The 26,505-nt window shown below is 41.7% G+C and overlaps 1 protein-coding gene and 2 long non-coding RNA genes across 3 annotated transcripts in view; 1 reads left to right on the top strand and 2 right to left on the bottom strand.

The window, feature by feature from the left end:
- Window positions 1-26,505, top strand: part of NTM (neurotrimin) — a 934,064-nt gene that overhangs the window by 337,252 nt on the left and 570,307 nt on the right. The window lies entirely within an intron of this gene.
- LOC111095775 lies at window positions 526-8,765 on the bottom strand. The gene is made up of 3 exons (XR_005359036.1): window positions 8,654-8,765; window positions 5,474-5,559; window positions 526-1,465 (listed from the first exon to the last, which is right to left on the bottom strand). It is a non-coding gene; the product is annotated as an uncharacterized LOC111095775 (long non-coding RNA).
- LOC111095776 lies at window positions 8,915-11,781 on the bottom strand. The gene is made up of 3 exons (XR_005359037.1): window positions 11,648-11,781; window positions 11,320-11,408; window positions 8,915-9,656 (listed from the first exon to the last, which is right to left on the bottom strand). It is a non-coding gene; the product is annotated as an uncharacterized LOC111095776 (long non-coding RNA).

Below are 26,505 nucleotides of genomic sequence, written 5' to 3'. Positions count from 1 at the left end.
TTCTCTTCAGATAGATACCTAGGAATGGAATTGCTGAATCCTATGGTAGATTTATTTATTTATTTATTTATTTATTTATTTATTTATTTGAGGGACCTCTATACTATTTTCCACAGTGCCTGCACCAATTTACATCCCCACCAACAATGCCTGAGGGTTTCCTTCTTCCACATCCTTGCCGACATTTGTTATTTCTTAGCTTTTAAAAAATAGCCAATCTGACAGGTGTAAGATGATACCTCATTGTGGTTTTGATTTGCATCTCCCTGATGATTAGTGATGTTGAGCATCTTTTCATCTGCCTGTTGGCCATCTGTACATCTTCTTTGGAAGACGTGTCTATTCAGAGGAAATGTCTATTCAGATCCTCTGCCCATTTTTTAATTGGATTATCTGGAGGGTTTTTTGTAATTGAGTTGTACGGATTCTTTACATATTTTGGATACTAACCTTTTTTCGGATATGTGATTTGCACCTATCAACATATCAAAACTGATTTCCGGCACTGAAAGAAAGAAAAGATTTTTAGAGGCTGCATTAGCTTTCTACAGCGGCCATGACAAATTACCACAAACTGGGTGGCTTAACACAACAGAAATTTATTTTCTTACAGTTCTGGGGGCTGAAAAACTAAAATAAAGGTGCTGAGAGTCTTGGTTTCTTCTGGAGATTTTGAGGAGGCCTCTGTTCCTACCTTCCTGCTACCTTCTGGTGGTTGCCAGTGATCTTTTTTATTCCTTGGCTGATGCACATATGCACGTATCTGCTTCTGTCTTCAGATGGTACTCTCTTCTCTAGTGTGTCTCTTGAAATTCCTCTCCTTTCCTATATGAGGATACCAGTCATTGGGTGTAGGGATAGGTTCTAATCCAGTATGACCAAAGACCTGGGTTTGTGAAGAGGCTGTTTTCTTCTGAAACCCTAGGTTTCGAGATGACCATCTTCCTGCTGTGTGCTCATGGCCTTTCCTCTATGAGCATGCCCCTAGTATCTCTGCGTGTCTCTAAATCTCCTTTTCTCATTAGGATACCATCAGATTGCATTTTGGTCCAGTCTAACAACCTCATTTTAATTTCATCACCTCTTTATAGGCCCTATCTCTAAATGAAGTCACACTCTGAGGTCCTAGGGGTTAGGACTTCAACATATGGATTTCGTAGAAAGGCAATAAAGACATAACACCATGCCTTCATTTAATTTCTTCTGAAAAGGCCCTGTATCCAAATAATGTCACATAAACAAGTATTTGGGGTTAGGACTTGAACATAACACAATTCACCTCACCACAGAAGCTATTAGAAGTACCCTGCATATCATGCCGGCACTGGATGCAATTTTGTTTACAGAACAGATTCACAGGGAAAGAGGTAATGCAAAGAGGAAGGCTGTCACAGCTAAGTTCCTCACGTAGTAAATGCAGCAAAATTTCCCCAAAGCAAGTCAGTTTGCAGAGTTCAGGAAAAACCTAGATCGAAGGTGAATAGGACGAACAGATGGGAAGATTTATTTTAGCATTTCAGGCTATTTCCTCCACCAATCACTATTTGCTATTTTTAACTGCTTTATGAGGTATAATTGATATGCAATAAACTGTACATATTTAAGCTTGACAATTAATCATTTTTAATGTATCTGTTCACTTGTGAATTTTGTTGAGGTCTGGTCACCATATACCCTCCTTCCTGTTATCTCCCTCCCCACAGATGCAACCACGATCTTTCTGTCCCATAAATTAATTTGCATTTTCTAGAGTTTTATATATTTGGTTTCACCTAGTACATATTACCTTTTGTCTGACTTTCACTCAACATAATTATTTTGAGATTCTATGCATGTTGCATTTATCAAGTAGTTTATTCTTTTTGAGTGTTGAGTAGTATTTCATTGTAAGAATAAACAAGACTTTGTATGGCCAATGGTTTTATTTCTCTTGAGAAAATAAGTAGGAATAGAATTGCTCAATTATATAATAAGTGTATGGTTAGCTATTTATGAAATAATTAGAATGATTAGATGAGTATAAACACATCCTAATGAGGAGGTAGTGGTATCTCATTGTGGTTTTTAGTCCTCAATGACTAATAAAGCTCAGCATCTTTTTGTGTGCTTATTTACTAATTGTATATGTCCTTTGGTATTACGGCTGTTCAAATCTGTTGCCAATTTTTATTGGGTTGCTTTGTTTCTTATTTTTGAATTTGGAAGTTCTTTATATATTCTGGATCTAAGTTCTTTAGCTGATATATGATTTGAAATATTGTTCCCCAGTCTGTGGCTTATCTTTTCATTTTCCCAACAGTGCCCTTAAAAGAGGAGAAATTTTAAATTTTACTGAAGCCCAATGTATCATTTTATTCTTTTATAGATTGTGTTCTGGTATCACATCTCAGAAATCATTACCCAACCCAAGGTCAGAAAGGTTTTTTCTTATGCTTTTTTTTAAAGAAGATTTTACATTTAGGTCTTTGATCCATTTTGAGTTATTTTTGTATATGGTGCACAGAACGGATTGAATTTTGTTTGAAAGCTATAGATATCTTATTGTTTCAGCACTGTTTGTAGAAAAGATTGTATCTTTTCTCCATTGAGTTGTCTTAGCACTTTTGTGGAAAAAAAAAAAAAAACACCAAAAACAAAAAAGGCAGCTTTTATAACTGTGGGTCAATTTCTGGACTCTGTTTTGTTCCATTGATCTATTTTTCTGTCCTTTTGCTAATACTACACTGTTTTGTTTTCTGTAACTGTGACAAGTCTCCAAATCAGATGATGTTAAGCCTCCAACTTCGCTTTCCTCAAAATTGTTTTGGTTATTTGGTGTACTTTGTATTACCATGTGGATTTTAAAATCAGTTTGTCAATTACTACTAAAAAAAAACTAGCAATATTTGGGTTGGGATTGTATTAAGTCTATGGATTAATTCTAAGAAAATTGCCACCTCAAAAATAATGTCCGTGACTGACATAGTATTTGTTTCTATTTATCTAGGTCTTCTTTAATTTATTTCAGTTATGTTTTGTAATCCTTAGGGTACAGGTCTTGGATATCCATTGCCAGATTTAGCCCTAAGTATTTAAATTGTCAATGCTTTTCTGAATGGTGTTATCTTTTTTATTTAAATTTCAGATCACTTATTGATAGTATATGGAAACTCAATTGATTTTGCATAGAGTATTTCGCCTTGCAACATTTCTACACTCATTAGTTACAATAGCTTTTTTTATAGATTTCATCAGATATTCTATAATGGCAATTACATCATCTGCAAATAGGTTTTACTTCTCCCTTTTCAATTTTGGTGCCTTTTATTTTTTGTTCTTGCCTTATTGCATTGGGTAGAACCTCCAGTACAAAGTTGAAGGGAAATCATGGAAAGACACATCCTTGTCTTTGATTTTACAAGGGAAACATGTTTCCTTTTATTTTAATATATTCTAAAAGCTATCAGTTTTTCACAGATGCTCTTTATTAGATTGAGGAAGTTTTCCTAATTAGTTGATATTTTTACCCTTTAATCAGGAATGGGTATTAGACTTTGTCAAGTGCTTTTCTTCTTATTTGTTGGGATAATTATGCTTTTCTTATTTTAGCTTATTAATATCATGAGTTACATTGATTTGACTTTTTAAAATCTCAAACTAAACTTGTTTTCCTAGGATAAAACTTGCAGGGGATCCCTGGGTGGTGCAGCGGTTTGGCGCCTGCCTTTGGCTCAGGGCGCGATCCTGGAGATCTGGGATCGAATCCCATGTCGGGCTCCCGGTGCATGGAGCCTGCTTCTCCCTCTGCCTGTGTCTCTGCCTCTCTCTCTCTTTCTCTCTCTCTCTCTCTCTCTCTGTGCGACTATCATTAAAAAAAAAAAAACTTGCACAGCCCTGATATATCCATTTTAAATATTGTTGAATTTAACTTACTAAAATGCTGTCTAGAAGATTTGTGTATGTGTTCTAGAAGATTTGTGTATGTGTTCATGAGGGGTATCATTCCATCGTTTGCGTTTGTTTTAATCCTTTTACAATTTTGGTGTCAGGATAATTCTGGACACATGGGATGGATTGGGAATTTTCCCCTTCACTTTAATTTTCTGGAAGAGTTTCTGTATAATTAATATTATTTCTTCCTTAAATGTTTGATGAAATTCACCAATGAAGACATTTTGGCTTACATGGTTTTTGGTGGGAGAGTTTTTGTCTACGAATTCAATTTCTTTTGGATTTTACTTTTAAGATTTGTCAGGTGACATCAGTGCATTGTTTAATGGCAGACCCCCTACTGAGGCAAGGTGTTTATGAGTACTAGACTCAATGCCTCAAGAATCTTAGTTTTTCACATCTGGCTGATAGGAATAGACACAATACCTGACCCTTTATGAGTGCTGAATACTGTTCCCTCCAATCTTCTGCATGATTCTTTCCCCAGACTTTGATAGTTTCACCCTCACATGCACTAACTACTCTGCTGAATATGCAAAGGAACTCTCTACAAATCTTTGGGGTTCTCTCTCTGGGCAGGTATTCTCCTCCCTGATATTCTGTTCTGAGAACTCTGCTTTCATTTCCCAGATCTCTTAGCTGGTCAATTTAGGGAGTCCTCTAGGCTTTGCCTGATTACCCTCCTTGCACTATGCCTGGGATCTCTCTGCAGGCAGTCAGCTAGGACGATTGCAGGGCTAAACTCATTTGGTTTTCCATCTCTCTGGGGTCACTATTTTTCAGTGTCTGATGTTCAGTGTCTTGAAAACCACTGCCCCCTGTTTTGTTCTTCTTGCTCGAGTTACTGTTGTTTCAGATAGGAGGGTAATCTGCTGCCTGTTACTCCATCTCGGCCAGAAGCAGAAGTCAGCTGTCTGCTTTTGAAGCTAGGGGAAACCATGCAGTGTTGCCCAGGAAAGGCAGCTGTTTGGCTGTGCCAGCTACATAATGTTGGAGAGAACATTCAGGGAGAAGGGAGCTCCTAATAACCCATAGCAGTGAAACTGCAAAGGTCACATGGAGGATGCTCATAACAGAAGCATGAGAACCGATAGACTTGCAGGCTTAATATGGTAGAGAGGACACTGCCTCGAGAGGGCCAAGACAGAGAAATAATAAGTTTCTGAATGGTCCTTGGAGGGCTGTAGGAACTTGACAACAAGCCATTTAATGCCTGTGATTCCAAGCTAAACATGCTACTTATTTACTAAGTGTGGAGGCATTTATGGAGGCCAAAGGGACCCTGTTTATTTTAAGCATCCTGTTGTGCTCCATCAATACTAATGGAGGCTGAGGAGCCAAGTCATCACGCGTTACATCCACTGGGAAATTCACTCTCCAAGATCTAAGTGGAAAAGTAACAACAGCCTCAACTTTAGGAGACACTCATAAGGGGACAAGTTGCGAATGATTAGAAATTACTGTATTCTGAGCATGCCCAGATTGTGGACTGCCTTTTTTTTTTCTCTGTAAGATGTCATTCCTACACGATGTTCATGCTCACCTTGAGTATATTTTTGCTGTAAGTTATCTTAAACTCCTTCATGGAAGGAAACATAGGCCCTCTCCCAGGTATTCAGTGGGTGCTTCCTTAGAACAGAGAAACATGATATTATGATTCAAAAAAGGAGATGACCAAAAAAAAAATAAATAAAGGAGATGACCCATGCAGGCTACAGATGCTACTGCTTCAGTTGACATTTTTTTAGAAGACAGTTGAGAAGTTGCCCATTATTGTACGTCTACATTATGCCGAGCAGTGTGCCAGGTGCTTGACAGTTATTGCTTTGAATTCTCACAAGCAAGTATGACAACATTATCTCAGCTTTATGGAGAAACAAGTGGAGACTCAGAGAGGCCACACACCTTGTTAGATTCAGTGTGTCTAACTTCGAATATCAAGCCATTTGTTTCTGCTGCCTCAGGAATGCTTAGCTTTGGTCAGATCTATATTAATTTATTCTGCAAGGTACTTCTGGAAACAGAAATCTCTTAGGCTTTGGGACCAGACAATATAATATTTGTAAGGCTGGCTCCACCCCCTCCCCCAAATAATTCATACATTCAACAGATACTGGAGATTATTAAAGGGGTGGAGAAAATAGACCAGACTGAACTTTTATTTGGTAAAACTGGCAGCCTAGTGAGGGTGGTAATATGCGGATTCAAATTCAGGTTAGCCTAACATCTGTTCTTCAACTCTTTCTGCAATGTTGTCCTGCATAGCTAATAAAATTTAGCACCATCTTGACCACCATGAAGCTAATACACTACTTTGATTTCAGATTATATTATAATGTTTTACTATGAAATAGGCGACCAGAAATCATGCCCCATCTCCACTGCTTACTGTCTGAGAGATCTTGGAGACATTATGTATGTACCCTGTCTTTGCCTCAACATCTTATGTATAAAATGGGAGCGATAAGAAGAACTTACCTTATACTGGGTTTTGTGAGATTTAAATGAGCAGCACACTAGGGCAAATGCTTAGTCCACTGTAAGTACTTAAATAATCATTGTTACCATCTTTTACCTCCCAGTTTGTACACAGAAATACTTCCCTCTTTAGTTATGGAGGATGTTTTTCTTTCCTATTTAAAAATCAGGACACTATAAATCAATGATTTTAAAAGTAGAAAGAACAATAGAAAATATCTTTTAAAGTACATACTGTTGTTACCCTCTGAAAAAAAATCCTTTTGCCCAATTAGGATAAGTGACCCTGAGAAACCAGAACAACCCAGCTAATTAACAGCAGAATTATTACTAGATCTCAGGAGACTGCAGGATTTATTTTTCCTTTGTACCTATCTTTCTCAAATTTCATCTGGGAGCAAAGAGACAGAATAGACTCCTCATTCCTCTATTTAGGGGTTGGGTGGTCTTGGGTAAATTACCTAAACTTTCTGAGACTTAGTTTTCCCATCTATTATATAAAGATATTATAATACTAATCGCTTTTAGTATTTTGAGATCAATAAAATGAAATAATGTTTATAATAGACAGAGCACATTATAGGTACTCAATAAATATTATTTATGGGTAGTGGCTAAGAGCACCGGCTTCGGAGTCAAATATGCCTGAATATGAATCCCTCCTCCATCTACCAAGTTGGAAATTACTCAACTTCCTTACCCCTCCTCTCAGTCTCTTAACCTGTACAGTAGGAATTGCATTGTCTCTCTCTCTTAGGGTTGTCGTGAGAACTAAAGAAAATAATAATTGCAAAGCATTAAGCACAATGCCTGGCATACAGTCAATGTTCAATACAAAATAACAGATGCGAGTATAATTATAATTACTCTCATTATTATTTTTTCAATCATCTGGCCTCCATTGTGTCAATATCATTATGTGCTTAAATAATGTCCTCCAAGTTTCTAGACATGCACACCAGCTCTCTGAATGTAGGTATTCTGGATCTCTAGCCTGTCGTCTTTTCCCTCACAAACTACAACCAGTAAGAGTGAATCGTTTGGTATGAAAGTGACAGGAACACCTATTACTTACTGCCAAAAGGAAAACTTTGGTGAGGTTCCCTTGGCACTTTTTACTATAGGGTAAGATTCCAAGGTCATTCTCCAAGACATTTATAATTGGATCCACGTTTTAATTTAGAAACATACAGAGTTCAAAATCTTGGCTAACCCTGACAGAGAGTGAAGGAGAAAGATGAGATAACGTATCGATGAAAATAAATATGCTGATGTTTTATCTTTTACTTTCTAATAGATTCTACAGGTGAGGATTACAGTGACGATCACAGTAAATGCCTGACTCATTTGGTTTAGCATCCGCAAACTCAGAGGGAGCTTCAGGGCCACTAGAGAGTGGTAGGGTCACAACTAGAGTCAATAGGTCCCGAATAAGAACATTGCAAGCCCATCAGAACTATTTTTCTTCCCTGTGGTTTGCTGGTCTGAGGTACCAGCTTTTCTTTATCTATTGTTGGTATCACACAATCACAATGTCTATAATGTGCATCTTTATTTTCTATTTTTTTCACTGAGGAATGAAGACCCAGAAAGGTTAAGTGAAATGTCTGAAATCTCCCAGTTGGTTATCAGAGAGGAAAGGCCAGATTCCAACTGCTTGATCATAACTTACATTATTACTATCCTAACAACCCAGTAGTTAGCATTTATTACTATTTTCTCACTTTTCAGAACAGGAACCCCTCTGCCCAGAGAGGCTAAGTGACATACCACCCAGGGTCACATAGCTATTTAATGGCAGATCTGAAACTGGCATCTAGTTCTACTGGTCCTCAACTTGTAATTCTTTCCATCATAAAAAAAAAAAAAAAATGGAGATACCAGGGTGCCTGGGTGGCTCAGTTGGTTAAGCCTCCTAACTCTTGATCTCAGCTCAGGTCTTGATCTCAGGGTCATGAGTTCAAGCCCCATGTTGGGCTCCATGCTGTGTGTGGAGCATACTTAAAAATAAAATAAAAAATAAATTTTAAAAACTGGAGATATCAAAATCCTCCTTTCAAAGTGTCCTCTGAAAATTATAAAGCATTATCTTTTGCCATTCATATCATCCAGTGGTGTTTTAAGCTTGCTTGCCATGGCAACCATCAAAATATTAAGCTCCTCAAAGCAGGATTGGAAAGGCAACTGCAGCTTTGCTATTGTTTGTGGTGATGGATGGAATCATGCAGAGCCAAGAATCACTTACCACTGATCCTCTTCCACTCAAGTGATGTAGATCACATAACTGCTGGATTGGGATTCAGTCTTCTCCTTGATGGTTCTGCTGTATGGTATCTCTGCCATGTTAAACATATAGGTATACAGGCATAAACAAATACAGGGATAAGCAGGGTAAGTCATAGAAGACAATTCCCACACTTCCCTCCTTCCTTCCTCTCTCCCTCCTTCCTTCCCTTTTTCTTTCCATCCATCCTTCCTCTTTTTCTTTCTGTGGCCACAACAGAGCCCTCAAATCCATGTCAAGTTTCAAATGATTTCAGCCGAGCAGATCAACTCCAGCCCTCATACCCCATGCCTCTGGGAGACCTGAAACCGAGCTTAATGAGAAATATAATAAAAATATATACAGATTGTTTGCTTTTTGCTATCCTTCTCCTTTGTCTTAACTCTTTTCCCCTGATATCTTCAGCAAAGAAATGTGTGTGTGTGTGTGTGTGTGCATGTGTGTACTAGAGAGAGATATTTGTGAAGATACTGTGAAGATCTGTTACTAATACATGATGTTGGGAAGGTGGTTTGCTCCTGACTGACACTGAAGTTACAGGATCAGCAGGGGAAGGGGAGATGGTTGACATGGTGGTAGCAAGCTTCAGGAAAGCCTGAGGGCCAGTGCAATGTCTTTGAACCAAGTAACAAATTCCTGGTTATGATATTTCAAAATAATTTCCCAGTTTGACATTACTTATCAAGCAGTGGATCTTTTGAAAGAGGTCATTTAGAACAAGTAAGTAGAGGGAGGGACTATAGTTTTTTTTATAGCAGGGATTACAAACCAATACTGTAATTAGCACTAAATGGACAAACATGCATGTTGGGGTTGGGGAGGTGCAGGTATCTGTGCTGTTGCCTTGTTCTGTTGTCCAGATGTTGTGCCAGCTGCAGGGTGATAAGGAGGCTCATGGACCTTTCCTTCTCTACTTGTCTGCTACATAGCTGGAGGCTTCTCTCTTTGGCTGCCCATCTGGCTCCTGGCACCAGGAAGTAAAATTATTATTATTTTTTCCAAATGAAGGGCTTCGAATCACAGCTGTTAATTACCAGATAATTATTAAAAACACATATTGCCTACTGAGGTTTGAGAAGACAACTCATGTGTACTGTCTGGCCCTCTTCTCAGAGGTTCTTAGCCTCCATCAATATACATGTCTCTTCAAAGCACAAAATGTGATTTTACTACACATTCAGTCAAATGCAAATAAGAAGGGTAGTAGAGAGATGCCAGGACATTGTTTAAAGTGATAAAGACTTTTCTTTCTCCCAGAACAGCATGTTCCAGAATCTCAAATTTGCTTATCTTAGCCCAATGCTTGATTCAGATTACCTCCATTTGGGGGCCTTTCAAACACCTGCAGCCCTTCTGATGGTGCTGACTAAGGCTGTGTACCAATGATGCCCGAGAAAAAGGAAGAAAGAAAAGGCCCAGCAGAAGGGTACTAATAAATTATAGATCTCAGCTGTCATGCTGGGTCGCTGGAACTAGGGTGAGGGACAGATGGAGGATGCCTGAGCAGGCAACAGCCTGGGGGTGGAGAGAGCAGCCAGGGAGAGGTGGATTCTTTGCATGTCAGGGGAAATGACTAGAAATTATAGCTGGACAAGGGAGAGGAGGCAGGCTTGGAGCTTCGAACTCTGTGTTGGAAGGAGTGATGGAGAGAGAGCTCCAGATATTTATGGGGCATTGCATGGGCTTTCTGTCTTGAATCTCAAGTCTGTGGGACAATTGTGGTGAGACCTAGAATCAAGGAGCATCTTGTGCTCTTTACGTTCTCAGCATTTCGCTAGGCTGGTGGGGAAGACTGCCACCCAGGACGTGTTAGCTCTTCTCATGGATCTTACAAACTGGTTGGCCACAAAGACTACGATGGGTGGAGTAGTCCATGAACAATGAAAAGACAGAAGATTGGTGTTATATTCACTCATTCAACAGGTGTTTATTGAATATGCTTTACCACATGGATCAAGTACTATATTAATGAGCAAAATAAGAAAACATGAAATAAGATCTCTGCTTTCTTGGGGCTTACATTCTGATAAAATAACACAAATAATTAAAAGTTTGAGGAAGTGAAATATATGCAAGTTTTTAAAAAAAGATTTTACTTATTATTCCTGAGAGACACAGAGAGAGAGAGGCAGGGACACAGGCAGAGCGAGAAGCAGGCTCCATGCGGGGATCCTAATGCAGGACTCGATCTCAGGATTCTGGGATCACTCCCTGAGCTAAAGGCAGATGCTCAACCACTGAGCCACCCAGGGACCCCAAACTATATGCAACATTATATACAGATCAATGCTGTGGGTAAAATAAGCCAGAGAGGAATAGGTGGTTTCCATAGTGGAGGTGAATCTAATTACAAATAGTGTGACTGGGGCAGGCTTCCCAGAAGAAAGAACTTGAAGGAGGTGAGGAAGAGAGTTCCAGGCAGAGGAAGCAGCCCCAGTAAATGTGTTGAGGCAGAAGCAAACCTGGCCTCAGTGACCAGAGGAAATGAGTGCCAGGGACCGTGAGGGGTGGGGCAAATGAGGTCATAGAGGTAAAAATGCAACCTATGTACATGTGGGACGTGGACGGGCATTACAAATACTTTGAGTTTTGGAGGAGTGAGATGGACTCCATCAGATGGCACAGACCTGGAAAGAGATGTGACCGGATTGCCACTCCAGCAGGCGCCTCTGGTCCCTGTCCTGGTTCTCCAAGTGTAGCATTGCATTAGAATCACCTGGAAGGGAAAGGAGAAAAATTGAGTGGGAAATATCAGAAAGGGAGACAGAACATGAAAGACTCCTAACTCTGGGAAATGAACTAGGGGTGGTGGAAGGGGAGGTGGGCGGGGAGTGGGGGTGACTGGGTGATGGGCACTGAGGGGGGCACTTGACGGGATGAGCACTGGGTGTTATTTTATATGTTGGCAAATTGAACACCAATAAAAAATAAATTTATATATATATATAGAATCACCTGGAGGGTTGGTAACACACACGGTGCCACCCCTTGAGGAAGAATAGGAAGTAGTGAAGGACAAAGCAGCACAAGCTCCATCCTGGGGGCAGGATATGGACTTCAGGCCCTGAATCACACAGAGGGAGAGAGAGACCCTTTCAAGAAAGAAAGATTATGTGAATGGATGCAGAGTGGGAGTGTTTTTTCTTTTCCATTCTGTCTTCCTTGGGAAGAATGTAGGGCAGTTTATAAAATGTAGAACACAATTATCTACAGACCTTATCTTTGGTAAATTCTAATCTCTCTGGTGCCCCCTTGCAAGGTTCTCCTTCTTGTATTATGTCCAAAGGAAAAGAGAGATCTCCCATATAAATTTCAGCCTTGGTCTCCATGGGGGTCTGCTTGCTCTCACAACCTTGCAGCACCTCTCCCTCTTGGGTTCTGTGGCTGCCATTCTTTTTTTGGCATCACTTCTATTCTGTGGGGCACCGACCCTGTGCTCTACTGCCCCAATCACCCATGGCCCAGGGCTACTATGAGTGATAGGCTCTTACTGAAGGCTTGTGAGGGCCACGGGTGATTACATAGCACAGAGCAAAAAACAACTGTCAACTGAGTACCAAACATCTTAAAAATTCCTCAGCCATCCTTGATGCTAGGAATTTCTTGTAGGCCACCCTGCCTAAGCTGTGGCCTCATGCTCTGTGACAGGGCCCCATCCACTCCCCCAAGAATCCACTGCTCCATTGCTCTCAAAGCTGATTGCCATATCACCAGGTCAACTCCCAAGTTCCTCCGAACCTGTTATAGGGTGCCCCTTGATGCTCTGTTGTGTTGTCGCTCTGCCTCTAGTCTAATACCATCAGGGGCTTTGACTTCACCACCCTAGGGTTCAGCAAGGCCTTTTCCTAAGAAAGGCAAGGTTCTCTTAAGAAGACAAATTAGGTGGGTCCGTGGGCCTCCTGTTTCAAAAACATCTGATTTCTTCTTCCCCCTTCTAGTTACACACACGATATAGCAAGATGAAATATATCTTAAATAGCTCAAAAACAGTGATGGGAACTAAAATGAGAGTAGGAAATTAAGGGGAAGCCAGTACACGAAACACATGCTTTTATATCCTAAGCTTTGCTAGAAGACAGTTATAAATTTAGCTTTTCATATGCTTTCAAAAAAAAAAGGGAAGCGAAGTATAAGGACCCCTCTCTTTCTTTTCTGAACCCGCGAGATCAGTGAAGAACAGCGGAAGGAGTCCTTGTAATTAGGGGAGTGACAGGGGCCAGCGTACCCACATGCAGAGAAGAGGAGCTTAGCGTTAACATGAAAGGCAACCAGTCACCCATTGAAGGTTTTTGGTTAAGGAAGACAGGTTTTAAACAACATTGAAGGAAAATCAGTCTGGCAAAAGTCTGTAAGGTAGACTGTGGAACGGAGAGAGTCTGGGATCAGGACAGGCATCTGAAGGTGCAGGCTTCTGCAGGATCCAGGTGAGGGCCTTCAGCACTCCCTGCACCCACCTTCCAGCCTCACTGCTGAAATGCAGGCCCTGGGCAGGCCCAGTTTCCAAGCAACCACTGCCCCTGTCTTTCTGACCACCCGCATGGAAGCCATCCCTCTTTCTGTTCTTCTGTAGAACACAACATAGGCTGCTTATTACATCTGCGTTGCAGACATTCACAGACATATTTATGAGAAAACTCACTCCACAAGAGCAGGGCTCCCCTCTTAGACCACTTTGCCAAAGTTAGACCAAAGGTAGTGTCATAATAGTAATGGTACTAGAACCACTTAGTGAGCTCTAGAACGTAGTATAGGGTTGGATAATAGTGTGTCACAATAGAGCAAGTATCAATTTAGGAGTCAGACTATAATATGGACTTGAAATCTGTCATGCCCTGGTGTTGACAAGCAGTGTGACCTCAGGCAATTGCGTAACTTCTCCACCCCGAGGTTTTCATGTGCTCAGAGGGGTCCTTATGAACATTAAATGAGCTAATATGCATAAAGCACATCAAAAAACACTTGGAATGGGAGGAGTGATAGGTTATGTGTTAGCTATTAGCTCCATGACACACAGGGGACATTCAAATAAATTTTGGTGGGGTGAACTCAGGCACTTGGTGATCGCTGTTGAAGAGGGGACGGTGACATCTTTACCAAAAATTTTGTGAAAACATCAGTTTTCTTTTTTTTTAATTTTTATCTATTTATGATAGTCACACAGAGAGAGAGAGAGAGAGAGAGAGGCAGAGACATAGGCAGAGGGAGAAGCAGGCTCCATGCACCGGGAGCCTGATGTGGGATTCCATCCCGGGTCTCCAGGATCGCGCCCTGGGCCAAAGGCAGGCGCTAAACCGCTGCGCCACCCAGGGATCCCATCATCAGTTTTCACAGTATATCTGTTTGCTTGTAATTAGAATATAATTCACATATTATAAAATGTACCCTTTTAAAGTATACAATTCAATGGTTGTAGTATATTCACAATTGTGCAATCGATGTGCAATCGTAGCCATTAATTCCCAAACATTTTTACCATGCCAAAAGAAACCTTAGACTCATCTGTAGTCACTTCCCATATCCCCTTCCCCTAGCCCCTGGCAGCCAGAGCCTACTCCTTTCTGTCTTTATGGCTTTCTTTATTGTTGCCATTTAATATATATATATAATCATTTAATGCGTGGCCTTTGTGCCTGACTTCTTTCATTTATCGTGATGTTTTCAAGATTCAGCCATGTTGTAGGATGAATTAGCACTTCCTTCTCTTTTTTTGGCTGAATCATATTTCGTTATATGGTTCATTGATAATGCTGCTATGGATACTCAGGTACATTCAGGTTTGCAGACATATGTCATTTCTCTGGGGTATGTACCTAGGAATGGAATTCCTGGTTCAAATGGTGATTTTATGTTTCATACTTTGAAGAACTAACAAACTCTTTGCCAAATGACTTCACCGTCTCATCTTCACACCAGCAATCTGTGAGGTTTCCAATTTCCCCACATCTTTGCCAATACTTGTCACCGCCTTCATTTGGATCATAGCTACCCTAGTAGGTGTGAAGTGGTATCCTGTGATTCTGATTCCCATTTCTCTAATGACTCATGATGTTGAGCATCTTTCCATATGCTTATTGTCCATATACATGTCTTTACCTCCTTTGTTTTTAACATGATACATTGAGGTGAAAATAGTAAATCTAAATGAATTTGTCCAGGGGTAATACCTACCCTGTGAAGACGTAGGCACACAGGTGAGCAAAAGGGACTGGAGTTAGAATCCTCCTACTAGTCATCACATAGATGGCCGCTGAAGTCATGAAGAAGCATGAGTTCAAGGAGGAAGAGAAGAGCAGGGAACCCCCCCCCACTCCCCGCCTCAAGAAATACCTGCACTCAATGGGAGGATAAAAGAGGGAAGGGAAGACGAAAGAAAAGGATCTGCAGAAGTCAAGAATGGATATAGGGCGCCTCTTTGAGAACAATATTTAAGTTTCCAAGAATTTTATTAGCATTGGCAATCTGCCTGAATCAGTGGTTTCTCTCTGAAATAAAACAGTCCCCAGGACAATCATTGCTAGTTCCAGAACCCAGTCAGTAAAATCTCACCCAAGTGAGTGAGGGTATTATTATCCAGAGTTTATTACACCAGACTGCTAGGCTGTTTCTTGGTTTGATTTGGTTTGCTTTTTTTTTTTTTTTCTAATCTATGTAATACTTTATAAATTGGAATGTAGAATTTTTCCCCTTCTAATTTCTCAAGCCAGAAAAAAAAATCATAATTTAATGGAACACATGGCTGTTGGCCCACAACCCATCCCCCAAATTTGTCTTCTCGCACTGTTCCTTCCTGTTCAATCTCTAGACCCTAATTTTGTTCTATTTAGAGGACTCAAAGGAAAATCATAAGAACCATGGATCTTTCTATACTTTATGGTCACCTGGTTTCTTTAGATCAAAGCTATGTAGATCAGCTCCTGTTTTCATGTTGCTTAAAATAACTCAGTCTGGTTGGGTAGGTCAGTGTTTTGTTTTGACGCTTATCTTCCATTTCCGTCTGATATCAGAGTGTTTCCTTAAATATGATGTTATTTAATCAGCTCCAAATTCCTCTAGAAAAGGGCTTTAACAGTTCCTATTTATTCCTCTTATTTCAGTTCATGTTATGCAGCTTCAAACATAACTGACGCTCACTGGGATCCATCGATGGAAAATAAAGGTCATAGCTGGGGGCGCCAATCATCACCTTTCCAGACTTCCACACACGTTTGTGCATGCGTATGTCAATCTTTTCAATTTTCTTCTTGATTTAGTGGAAGCAATCAGAACACAATTGGCGCTGAATGTTAGCTGCAAAGCTTCCTTGAAGAAATTCACCAACAGGCAGGCAGCTGGCTGGATGGACCCCATGATTAAGTTCACCAAAATGCACTTAGAGAGGCCAGAGCCTGCTCAACACAGTCTCAGAGATAAATTCCTGTTCTCTGAAAAATGCTTCACAGGCTAGTTACGGTGGCTGTTGTTGGCATCTGTTCTGCTTCGGTGCTTCCTCTATAGACCTCCCCTCACCCCAGGGTCTCTCTCTACCTGCACATATCCTTGTCCATCCTGGTTAGGAAGAGCCATGCATGCACTTTCAAAACCGGCCATCCCTACCACTTCTTAAATGGGTAATATTGGACATATTTGACTTAAACTTTCTGGGCTTCCATCCATTCATCTGTAAAGCAAGCATAATTAAAGAAGCCATTTCATAAGGGTGTCATGAGAATTCATGAAATAAACCATAGCAAGTTCTTAGTATAATAGAAAGCACAAAATCCATCTTGCATTCTGTTATTTAAAACCCACTTTGTTATTTATTAGCCCAGTTGTTCAATCTGGAAACTTCCAAACTTCCAAACTTCTTTGGCTATTCTGTAAATAGCCAAAAGTCTCCTCATTCCTACTCTCTGTAGGAGAGAGTAGGCGCCTTCTCCTGTTCATTGTATCCAAGGAAATCTCTAGAAATCATCTTCTTTATATTCTACCCTCGCTGCTTCGTTCAAGCCCTCACCATGTCTCCGTGGTTCTGCTTCCCACGTCCACTGCCTAATTCCTCTCATCTTTTGCAGGATTATCAGAGTTGTTTTTTCCTAAACACGGAGTTAACCATGTCAAATTGAACAACTAACTTTCTCAGTGTGAGATTTCAGAAGCGGAAATTTTAAGGCAATCTGAATCAATTGTAATTTTGATGAAATGCCTCAACGCTTTTGATTCTCATGGGTCTTTTTGTTTACACAAAGTCGTCATCTCAAGCCTAGTGCCATAGTATTCCATGATGTTTTCAGTGTTAGCTTTATGTATTCTTAGAGGGCACTGAAATAGTTCTTGGCGATGTCTATTTGGTTTTTGTTTGTTTGTTATTGAAGTATAATTAACATACAATGTTAGATTAGTTTCAAGCGTACAACGCATTGATTCAACAATTCTATGCATTAGTCCTTGCTCACCGTGATGATAGTCACCATCTGTCACCAGACAGCATTACTACAATATTATTACCTATATTCTCCATATTGTACTTTTCTTTTCCATGACGTGTATATTTTATAGCTAGAAGTACGACTTCCTTAATTTCTTAATCCCCTTCACCTAATTCACTAGCCTCTGACCTACCTCCCCTCTGGCAACCACTAGTTTGATCTCTGTATTTAAGAGTATGTTGCCTGTTTGTTTATTTCTTTGTTTTGTTTTTTACATTCCACAAATAAGTGAAATCATGTGATATTTGTCTTTCTCTGACTGGCTTATTTTGCTTAACATAATACCCTCTAGGATCATCCATGTTGTTCCAGATGGAAAAGAAATCTCATCCTTTTTTATGGCTGAGTAATATTCCATTGCATATAAATTCCACATCTTCTTTATCCATTCATCTATGGGTGGACACTTGGGTTGCTTCCATTTCTTGTCTATTACAAATAATGCTGAAATAAATAAATGTTTTCTTTGGGGATATAACTGGTAGGGGAATTACTGGGTCATACGGTATTTCTATTTTTAATATTTTAAGGAAGCTCCATACCGCTTTCTACAGTGGCTGCACCAGTTTGCATTCCCACCAACGGTGCTCAAGAGTTCCCGTTGCTCTGCATTCTTATAATTTTGTGCTTATAATTTTGATGAAATGCTCTCATGCTTTTGATTTTCATAAGTCTTTTTGTTTGCACAGAGTCTCCTCATCTCAAGCCTGGTGCTACATATTCCATTCCATTATTCCAGTGTTTGTAGTTTTATGTATTCTAAGAGGCCCCTGAAGTAGTTCTTGGGGTAAAGTCTGCTTGTCCAGACCTTTTTCTTTCTCCGGAACACATGGTCAGGGTCTATATACTTTTTCATGTGCAAATATGAATTTTTAAACTTTTAATAATGCTATTTTATTTATACACTTGTGTGGAAAAAATGTCTGTACTGTCGTGTATACATACATAACCAATAGCAGAGACAGAGTTTAGTAACGAATCACATCTCCATTTTCTAAAGAACACACAAATGTTAAAACACTGATTGCTTATAGAAGGTGGAGTGGGGCAAAGAATATTAGTTATAATTTCTATTTTGGTTAAAAAGCAGCACCTTCTGAGGGGATTCAAATCAATTAGCAATATTCACCTGTCCTGCAAAATAACACATACATGGGAGTTATGGTCTCTTTTTGTTCAGTCATGTGTCCTCAATGACAGTTTCAGTTTCTTTTTTGATTGATTCTGTTAGTATAATATAATGTTTTACATCAACATCATTACAGTGATAATCATTTATTAATTTAGACCATTGGACTGATGAAGATATTATTAAGCAAATATTAAAGCCTTGCCTTCATGAAAAAAAATTTTTTTCCCCTTTCAGCTGACAGCTGTTACTCTCTTATGTAGAAATGGTGCTGTTGCCCCAACTCTGTGAATTAAACTCAAACCTCCTCAGCACCACATTCAAGGCACGTTGTAATTGGCTAGTCCAACCTCCTCTTGCTCCACTAGCAAGTTCCTTGCCTCTATTTTCCTTTCCTGGCTTTTTTCTCTGTTTAACATCACCATATTTCCTCAGGCCATTAAAATTGCTCCAGAATGTTATTTTAATAGCTGCGTAGGAATCCATCATATGGATATACTGTACTGGATTTAAAATTCCCAGGTTGTTGATCATTAAGGTAATTTCCAATTATCTGGTATTAGGAATAATGTTATGAAAACATCGTTGTTCATATTTTTTATCTATTGCCTACATCTATAGATAGTTTATTGGAAGAAGTTACCAATAACTTTTAAGTATGCTTCAGATAGTAGCTGGTGGCAATGTCCTGCCAGGCAGAGACATTTGTGACAACAAAGGGACCCTACAACGGGGTGGTGCAGGGAAGGAAAGGAAAATGGGGGCAAGCCTATTCATCAATAACTTCTCATCCATAATTCTATCACCTCATCCTCCAGCTCAGAGCTGACTTCTGGTGTGAATCAAAGCTTGTTCTTGTAGTTGTTACTCTAGAAATGGCCTTGGTTTGGAGTAGCTGAATAGCTACCATTACCAGTTTAATAGCTGGAATATCTGGTGAGGCCCACCTAAGGTCTCAGAATATCCCCCGTGTTCCCTTCTGACTTGGATTGACACTTTTCTACTTTAGTGAGTCCTTCCTTCCTTCCTTTCTTCCTTCCTTCCTGTGTGGCTTTCTACCTTCCATCCTTTCAGTAGAAATACATTGAGGGCCAAAAAAGCGTTTGGTGGTGTGCTAGAGGGGCCCAGAAGCGAATGAGACAGGGCCCCATCCTAAGTAGCAAACCTCATCATCCACAAGACATAGAGTTAAGAATTTGTACTTTTGTCTCTAATTGTGCCGTTCTGTGACTCCCAACAATTCCTTGTCCCTGTATTGCCCCGTTTTTCTTCTTACTTTACGGTAATGACTTTATTAATAACCAGGCTCTTCCCCTTTGCTTTACCCCAAGATGTGTGGGTGCACAAGTTTTATCTCTCTAAAAGTTTGTGAGCTTCCTAGACAGGAACTACTCTTATTATTGCCACTATTAGTATCATTATTAATAATCCAAATAACAATATCAGTAACACCAGCAGCACCATATCCCCCTGTGCTACGATTCACAATCATTATTATTATACTTCTTTTTATTATTTCTCCACCATCACCCAGGGGCTGTTCAGAAAATTAAAATCCAATAAAAAGAATGAAGAATAATTAAAATAACACCACGAACAATAGCAACGAGATGACAAATACTAGAAAAGCCAAGAAAACATAACCAAGGGGCTAACTTCACCGTGACAGGTGCTAATAAGATCAACTAGGAATATGTGACAAAATCCTTCCTGAGAACTTGAAAATTCTCTCCTTACTCAATGGCCTTTTTGCCACCGAGGTCTCAAGAGGTGCTAGATTGTATAACACTTATTTAGCTGATCCTGCCAAAAATGTGGTGCAAGGGGGAAAAAAGATGAAGAAAAGAAAGAGGTACACTGAAGATTATTTCCCCTCTGGCCAGATGCTGGCAAAGTTCCCAGCCACTTCTCATAGCTGTCCCAATCCCACAAAACACTTTGTGGAGCTCAAGGGGGACATCATACTGCATGTCTGCCATGTTCTGTGGACCCTTGTAGGTTTTGACCTCAGTTTCTCCATCTGAAAAATGGATGCCCTATTCCAACATGCAATTTGTAGGGAAAGCCAGGTAAAATGGCTCTTTCTATACAATACCTATACCATAGTCATGTGATAGTCATTTTGTGAGAGCATGCAGGTATTAAAAATTGGAGAAGATGGAATTTTATTGCCTGAAATGAAGTCAGGTGCAAAAGGAAGAAAAATAAGCTAGGATAGGCAAGTTTTGTTTCATACATCCCTTGACAAGGTGTTTGACATTGAACAAAGGATGCACTCCTGAACGTCACCTGTGATACACATGAAATTGTCACCCATGCTTACATGCCTAGCTGAGTCTCTGGGTGCTTCCTTGCAATGTAAGCTGGAGCTCCTTCTGCTGATTTTACAACAAAGATCAACGTTGCTAGGCCATTCGTAGGGAAAGCAGGAAGAGCCCTGGAGTTGGACTCTGAGACCTTGGAAACTCTGTAGGTTTTCATTTGGGAGATCAATATCCTTGAGTATTCCCGAGCCGCCTCGGTGTCTAAATTCTCAAAGCCGTGTAATTCTCCACAAATCACTCTTCTCTGTGACTTAGTTTTCTCATAGATTTATATATATATATATATATATATATATATATATATATATATATAGGGCAAGCCATTCCTCCCAATGCTGACATTATTTCCATTATTTCAAAGATGAGAAATTCAGATCTGAGAAAGGTGACTTGTCCAAGGTCATGCACCTCCATGGGTGCTGGACGTCTAGAACCATGGACGGCCTGTCCCAGATTCTAGGGTTATTTCCACATCACCAGCCTACTTGCATCCCAGATGCCATGACAATAGCCACCTGTCCCCGATACAGACGCGCACACCTTCCCCTGCCTGCCCCGGCCAGAGGCACCGAGCAGACAGTCTAGTGGAGGCTCTGCAAACCTCACCATCTGTGAGGCACACACTCCTCTCCACTTACAATGCGCTGGGTGCCCCGAGCCAGGGGTGGCCCTGCGACCTCCGCGGCCCTCCCTCCCCTCCCATCCATCAACCCAGCCGCCCCAGCTTCGCAAATGGACTGCACTTTCTGTTCCATCTCGTTTGACACTTTATCAGCTGGAGACGGCTCTGAAACGGCCCGCTGTCAGCTCCTGACACACACACTCCAAATCTGCCCAAGCCCCCACCCCCTGGCCAGGTGGCTGAGGACGTGGTAAAGGAGAGGGAAAGAGGTAGATGATCACCTTCACTGGATTGTGTTAAGATAGCGCCAACGTGTCCCTGAGCTCTCTCAGGGCGGCATAGGGAAGAGGAGGGGGCGGAGGGGAGGATGAATGCGGCGATCACTGTCGTCCCTGCTTCCATCCTGGAAGGAGGTTTGTCCCTCTTAGTTGGGACCGTGGTGCTGGTCCAGGACATTCCCTGTATGGCTGTGACCTGCACTCATCTGGACAAGCCGTGGCTCATCGAGGGTTCCTACTCAGGGACCAGCGTCGCTTCAAGCTTCCCAAACATCGTGACACTCCTCGGGGGGCATCAGGTCACATCGACTCCTCCAGAGGCATGGTTAGCCCATGCTTTTTTTTTTTTTTCCTTTTTTTTTTTTTTTAACTTTAAGAAAACTACTGTTTCCTGATGCTCAGTTGTCAGGCCAAGTGTTAGGGGCAGGAAGGGGGTGAGCGTTCACTGGACTTGGATGTACGTGGCCTCGTGTAAGGCTCCCCAACAGCAACTCTCTCAAGGGGGCACAGTTGTCAGGAGCGGGGCCCCCACTCCAGGCAGCAAGGCCTAAGGGGAGAAACTGTGTGGTTGGCAGGATTTTTGGGGAAGAGAAGGAGGGGGCACAGCTGGGGCGGAGCAGGCTGGTGCATGTCCCCGCTCCGTCTCGGGACGCCCACCGTCAGTGCAGGCCACGCACATCAGAGGCCACGGAGAACCTTGGTTCCCAAGCTCAGTCGCATATTTGTTCTGCTCCGCTTGCCCGTGGAGGAGAAGCCATTCATGCTATTTGTTTTACTGTACCTCTATTTTTATCTGGGATAAACTGTGTTGATTTTTCAGCATTTTCTTATTTGTTATTTCATTTGCCCTCCAGAGCTCAGAAAAAAAAAAAAAAAAAGCATCCAACATCATTTTACTTCTCTCTTCCTGATCCTGGGGGGGAAGATGAATAGATCTGGGCTGTATGATGTCTGTGCTCTCTGCTCCCTTTCCCCTTTTTCTTCTCCTTCCCTGTGTGCCTCTCCCTGTCCCCTGCCCCCCGCGCCCACAAGTGTCTCCCACCTGGAATCTGCATCTCTCCATCTGGCCCACAGCCAGGCAGGGCTGGGAGGCGAGGGGAGCTCCCGTCCTCCTCCAAGCCCAGCGGGAGCGTCAATGCCCAGGACAAGGCTGACACCCCAGACCTCAGGATTTTCTTTCCCCTGCCCAGCTCGGTTTCAGAAGTTAAATGGTTTCTTTTTTTGATATGAAAATTAATTTCTGGGCAAAAAGAAATATGCCCGCACAGGGGCCGGCTGTGTGTTGTCTCCCAGCGCGGCCGTAATTACACTGTAGATCAAACTGACTCCTTCGTTTTCGGGGGCTCTTTTCCCTCTGTGATGCCCCCGAGGCCGCCAGGGTAGCCGGCAGCGGCAGTTTTCATTAGCGGCCGAGCGAGGGGACGGCGATGGATGGGCTGGGGTAGCCATCAGTCGTAGGGCTCCCTCCTTGAATTCTTTTTCTGGAGCGACATGTGCAACCCAGATGCACACGGTCGGGCCCAGGATCCAGGTCCCTCGCTGCAGGGTGAGGGGACACCGGCCAGGGGCCCTGGGAGCCCCCCTCACCATTCTGTGGGCTGTAAGCACCACCATTCTTCTACTTTTAGATGTCAGCCACCAGAAAGGCTTGACACACTCCCCACGACCACCCTGCCTACCCGACGTCCATGTTCACCTGCAGCAGATGGTCACTGTGAATTAATATCAAGGTAAGAACTTGTGAAATAGGCCAGAACCAACAAGAAATTTTCCAGAGTAATGGAAGTGAAGTGGCTTTTATGCTGAATTCAATATTGTGAATTCTAGAAAAATTTCCAGGAAAACCATGTCTTCCTTCTTTTACGTCCCAACTCCCATAGCTAATCCCAAATGGCTTGTACACAGCTACTGTTTGCTTGGTATAATTAGACACCAAGATCTACGGCCCTCAGGTGGACATCTACTCTTTGCCAATAAGCCACGTATTACTCCCCCAAGAAGCTTATTTGATTATGACATCTAGAAGGTGAAGGAAAACTATGCACAAATGGGACTTGCATTCCTTCAGTTTCCCCATAATATGTTGGGTCCACATGATTTGTGTGTGGAGATAGGAGTGTTCAGACACAGTCTACATTAGAAAGTCAAGCCGGGAGGTGTGGCCCAGCCCCATCAAAGGAGCCAGAGCTCAAGAATAAGGTGATACAATTTCCTGGGTTGACCTGGGGGCCAAAGGGTGCGGCTTTGATCCCTGCAGCCTTGCCCCTGGCCCAGAATGACCACTCATCGAGTCTTTCCACCTGCCAAGGGAGTCAATGAGCCCTCCCACTGCCTTGCTCACAGAAGCATTTATTTTCCCCACAAGTAGCATTTTAAAGATGATTGAGCATCAGTGCCTCTAAGAAAAAGTGCCTTCTCACACCCCCACTCCCACAAGTTTTTTTTCAAGGTACCAATATTAATAGTGTTGTGACTGCTTTTGAAAAATCAAAACAGCTCAACTTGTCAGAGCAGAAAGAAAGAAAGAAAGAAAAAAAAAAAAAAGGATAGGTTTGGGGACTAGGCATTTTAAAGTTCCAATCCCAAACTTCCCATGTATGGCCACCGTGGAAAATGACTCACCCTCTTGGAACTTTTTTCCCAATCTAAAAAGTAGAGATAATAATGCCTCCCATGAAAGGCTGCAGGACTAATCAGTTGCATCTGTTATATCGATACTCTTTGAACATGGAGGGAAAGAGTTTTGTTTGTAAATGGCTTGACAACCGACATCAAAGCTGTCATCCCCACACGCTGATTTGCTCACCTGCGTCTCTTCCCCTGCACTTTCTGCATCTGTGGAGAGCTTTCAAAATCCAGGGAGCTCAGTGCCATGTGCAGGGGCCTGTCAAGCCACAGCGCGCCCATCGCGTGCTTCCCAGTCCAGGGAAGACAATGCTGGCTCCCGGTTAAAGCAGCGACGTTTGCCAGCAGGAGCCGAAGGACATGAATGTTTCAGGACATCCCTAATGGGCAGCTGCAGTTGTCAGAGCCTGCATGGGCTTCTGACTTGTCTTCACTCCTCAAGTAACAACAGGTACATAGCACCTGGCTGGAGGTGAAGATCCTGCAGAAACCGTGAGCGAAAAGAGGACACTGAGGAAGGGAAACACCAAAAATGAGGAAGGAGCTGCACGCAGAGCCTCCGAGGCCTCCTAGGAGTGTGATTATCTGATGTTTTGGTTTAATGGGGGAAAAAATGGCCTGGAGTCAAATGTGTGACGCTTGCAAAGGGCTGAGCGAGTTACTTTTTTCACTCACTTTCAGTTTTTTTTATTTCTAACACCAGACTGGTACTTAGCTCCTGGGCAAGACTGTGTTCAAATCTCAGCTCCCCTAGTTACCACCTCTTAGTCTCTGAGAAGGACAACTTACGTCTCCGGGCCTCCGTTTCCACATCTGTGAAATGAGGAAAATGATAATTGATGGTCTCAAAGGTGTTGTGAGGCCTCATTGATATGGGGCTCACCAGAAGCCTAAGGCGAACGGTGCCAGTCATAGCGCACCCTCAACAAGTGGCTCCCTTTTTCACTGCTAAGTGTCTGTTATTAACATTATTATTATTTTATTGATTTTTGCTTATTATCCACAAAAATAGACAGTTCTTACCTACAAATTGGACCAGAATGGGGCACTAGCTAAACAGTGTGTGTGTGTGTGTGTGTGTGTTTGTGTGTATGTGTCTTTAGATGGCTTATACTGAATTTCCTAGAATTTTTCTTTCTTTGAAGATTTTTCCTTGACTCTGGAGTTTCCTTCCATTTAATCCCTGACTCTCTCTCTCTCTCTCCGTCCTCCATGCAGTAAAACAGAGCTGCAGGCAGTCAATTTCAAGTCAGTGGGCTGTGAAAAGCAGTTAGAATAATAGTTTATTGACCTGAATGTGGCAGCTGGAACTGAGGGCAGGAGAGGCTCGGGCGGAGCATAATCGTCACAATGGAGGCTGGATCATCTTTGATCATTGCCATGACCTTTAAGAGACAAGATGTTTGCAGGGAACATGGCAAGTGCCGCCAGAGCCCCCTCGTCCGGGGGAGATGGCCTAGCCCAGAGAGGGCCTGGCATGATTGGAAAGGAAACAGGTGGCCGGTGGTGGGGAGATAGCCTGTGTTCCGCATCCATCCGTGCTTGTGGGTCCCACACCATCAGGGGCCCCGGGGGTCAGAACTCTGAGAAACTCTTGACTTCCATTGGGCCCACTGACCGCCCCCCACAATCACGTCAGAGCCACCGAGAAACACTTCGTGTTTCAGATCATCTTTGGGATTTTGCTCCTAAATACTGACTTGCCCTTCTTCATTCACTGAGGTGATCATGGACTTTCTGATGGCAACATAATTATGAAATAAAAATGAACTAAGCTGATTGAACAGTGCGATATTGTTAACAACTTGTCTGCAAGGGGAATTGCAAGTAAAAAAATAGTCGAAAAGTGAGATGAAGAGAAAAACTCAGGAGATAAAAGAAGAAAGAAGGAAAATAAGAAACGAGAGGGGAAGCTTATATTTTCCATAATTTGTGACTTAAATATAGAAAAATTTAAAACAAGAATTTATACTCCTAGAATACTACACATTTAATAAAGAAACTCAAAATATGCAAATTTGGGGCAAACTTTGTGGCAGCCTTTGGAAAATATTTCTCAGGAATAACGTTACTTCATTGTATTTACAAAATGCTACCTTTACCGCATTTGTTGTTTTCAGACTTATTCGTTTGGTGATCCTTTCAAAATGTAGAAGAGAAAATTTGTATTGAGAGATACGCAGTAATTTCTTTTTCTTTTTGAAGGAAAGCACCAGTACGGCTAAAGAGCATATAAGTACCTTTTGACGTCTGTGATCTGGAGCAGAGAGGGTGTAGCTTTGCTCTTGGGCTGGAGAAATAACCTCTATGAATTACATAGAAACTGTGATTTTAGCCAAACCATTTCCAATATTAAGTAAAAGGGCACTT

The sequence above is a fragment of the Canis lupus genome, chromosome 5 (assembly GCF_011100685.1).
Source record: "Canis lupus familiaris isolate Mischka breed German Shepherd chromosome 5, alternate assembly UU_Cfam_GSD_1.0, whole genome shotgun sequence".
In the NCBI taxonomy this organism is placed as follows: domain Eukaryota; kingdom Metazoa; phylum Chordata; class Mammalia; order Carnivora; family Canidae; genus Canis; species Canis lupus.
Note: the sequence above shows the minus strand (reverse complement) of the source record. Positions and strands in the feature narration are given on the sequence as shown.